Below are 3,347 nucleotides of genomic sequence, written 5' to 3'. Positions count from 1 at the left end.
AATATTTACCCTGGTAATATCATTGCATGTAAATGCTCAAGGTAGTTGTGAATATCTTTAATGTATTTTTTAGCTGTTGGTTATAGATTGTGATATGTTGGGAAATGTGCAGTACTTGAATAAATGGCTAATAATTTTTTGATTATCATTTTGTTTACTTCTCGTGCATTCCATTGGCCTTGTCTTTAACAAGACAAAAATATGGTAATAAATTTGGTAAGCTTGTATCACAGTATTACACAGTACACTTCATGTCCAGTGACAAAGGCAACAATCTTTACCCAAATTTTTCCAGATCCATGAGAACAGTACATGCATGTAAGGAATGTAAAAAAACATACTTTCCTTAAAACCTTCATTTACCTTGAAAAATAATTTTCATTATTATTTACTAAAAAAGTACCAATTGTTCTCATTTTGGAAGTATAGGAGTTAAGACTGTTACTTTTGTCTGGAACCATACACTTGCACATACTCACAGATACATATTTACTTTTACACACAAAGTCCATAGACCTTGGACACACTTGCTGACTGATACAAACCTGCAAATGTACTTGGCTTTATAATGTATAAAAATAGGGAGACCATTAACAGTTTGTTATAAAACCTTTTTCCCCAGAAACATGTAGAAGAGCTTCAAATCTTTGCTATTAAATGCAGTGAATCAGGCAACACTAGATATCATAATTTTCAGTACAACATAAAGCCAATTCCAGTAGACCCCAGTCCATCTGTATTGTCAAAGTACTTGATATTCTCTGAAAATATATATTTTTATCACAATGTCATGCACAATTAGTAATTTCATCAAATATGCTTTTATTGGCAATGATAAAATTGTAAAACCAGTTTTGGTAAATTATGAAAAAAAAATACTGACTTCTTATTAAAGTTTAAGTTTAAATTTTTGTATATTTTTCTTTTGTTTGTATGTGACCACTTGCATACTTCCCTAAATGCTTTAAACTAGACGCACTAGCATTGTGTAAACTGTTCATAAGATGAAGCAGTGATCTTTAAGATTTGCACAGCCATTGAATACTTTATCTGCAGCTGCTCCTTTCTCTCTCATAATGATTATTATGCAGCAATTTAGAGATCAGTGAACTTGTTGATGAAATGAAATGTACAAGTTGAAAATAATTCCAGATTGACAGTCTGATAATGTGCAAAAAATATCAGTATTTGATATATGTAAGATCTAGAAATTCATATATATCTTGCACATCTTTCATTTGTTAAGGTGAAAAATAGCACTCTTTCTTTTTCAAACTTTATATTTACACATATACAGTTCAGTTCAATGCTAAAACACCAGTTAAAATATTTCTATGGACAATAAAGAAATAAAAGAAGTCTATGACTAGAGATTTGGTTTTCAAATAGCATGATTTTTAAATTTTGATTTCAATCACTAAAGCAGAAAAATAAATGATACGATTCATCTCCTCCTAACATCGCTGAAATGACACTCATTTGGCAGATTATATTTATTGCTTGTGTGGAAAAGGCACATCTCCAATTCCATATTTGTGCATGCCTGCTTAAAGAAAAAAGAAAGCATATAGAAATATAGAAAATTATAAGGAAATTGTGATTATGTTGAAATTGAGGAAAAAATCACTAGCAAGTTACTTGAGGGAATCTATTAAGTTCACTATTTAGGGATACTTTCTGGGAATACCATCTTGACTTTATATAATGAAACCATTTAGGAAGACAGTTCAATAATCAATCATGTTACAAAAGCATCAAATCTTAGTTTTCTACAAATGAATACAGTGAACTTGACAATGCTGAATAGTAACCCACTCATGACAGGCTCTCCTCATTCATTGTCTTACCACATGCCAATTTCCACACGCAGTCATACTCTTAACCAAAAAATCAGAAGCTTGGAAAATATATATTTACTCCTCACTCAACATTTTTGGGTGGCATACACTTTTTTTTCCATTTTAGAAAATGAGACTAAACAGACATTATGCCTACTTCTGAAGGGGCTGTATCTCCTTAATGACCGCAGTATGGGCTAAATAAGCAAACAATTGTTCAGCACACACACAACTAACAGTTGACTCAACTGTGCATGACCCAGGGTATTTGTTGTCCAGCATTTGGACCCAGTACACCATAATGTGATTAGACCTCATCCCACATTAGTGGGTGAAAATATTCAGTATAGCATATTAATTGGCTTTGAACAATCATTGCAGCTATAAAAAAGTCCTTGATATCTCAGGAAAATTCACACAAAAGTATTCTTTATCATTAAGCTTTACATATTTAAATTTTAATTATTACCATGATTAGCTCCATTAACATTTTACAACTACCTTTCATTAAGTATTGCATATATTAACCTTTGGGCATCTTACTTCAAAAAATTAAAATACTTGTTGTCTAACTGCTTGATATTAAAGATGTAATTTCATTATATACTTTTCCTCTGTATTTTGTATGCTAGAAAATATGTGGAGGCACTTTAAAACACAATCACAGGGAACTGCTATACACCATCAAGCCTCACTGGCTTTGTGTGAACCAAAACTCCAAAGATAAAACAACAACAAAATGCATTCTGTTCTCAAATAGTTTTAATATATACAAGTGCACAGAAGTATTTATTCATGACCATATACATACAAGGAAATACTGTAAGAAACTTCACTCTATAGTGATGTTTTATATACAAGCAAATACACACAAACATGAAAATGGAGGCATCTTATTAAAAAGAAAAGAAAAAAAAAGGGTTTAATGAGCAAAACATTGCATTCAATTATTTGTTACTACCAAAGACTACTATTGCCAGAACCATGATATATAATTACTGTTTGTACTGAAGAAACAATGCACTAGATCAGCTTTGCTAAACTTAATAAAAAATAGAAAATAAAAAAGCTAATCAGAGCAAATGGAAGTATCCTTGATTGTCAATATCTTCCAAGTTTATACACAATTACTGACCTGCAACACAAAGCCACATCATCCCAGTTACCAGAGTAAACCACTTCACTCCATTTTTTCTATAATCTTTAGCAGTATTTTAAGCAGCAATAGGACGTGCACAAAATTTTACATAGTAACAATACACCTCTCTCATAACTGCTCTAATTTCACCAGAATCAATCTGATGTAGCAAAAATATTTCACAGAAAATAATTTTGCCAAGAGTTGACACAGCCAAAAATGGATCAAAGAGGTAGCTGGAACTAGCAGCAATAGACTACTGACATTGGTGCCCCACATTTCAAAAGCATTAATAGCACCATTCAAACCACTATCCATCCATAGCTTTAACATAATAATTACATACACAACCTATTATTTGTCAACACACA

Source organism: Penaeus monodon, chromosome 28 (assembly GCF_015228065.2).
Source record: "Penaeus monodon isolate SGIC_2016 chromosome 28, NSTDA_Pmon_1, whole genome shotgun sequence".
In the NCBI taxonomy this organism is placed as follows: Eukaryota; Metazoa; Arthropoda; class Malacostraca; order Decapoda; family Penaeidae; genus Penaeus; species Penaeus monodon.
Note: the sequence above shows the minus strand (reverse complement) of the source record.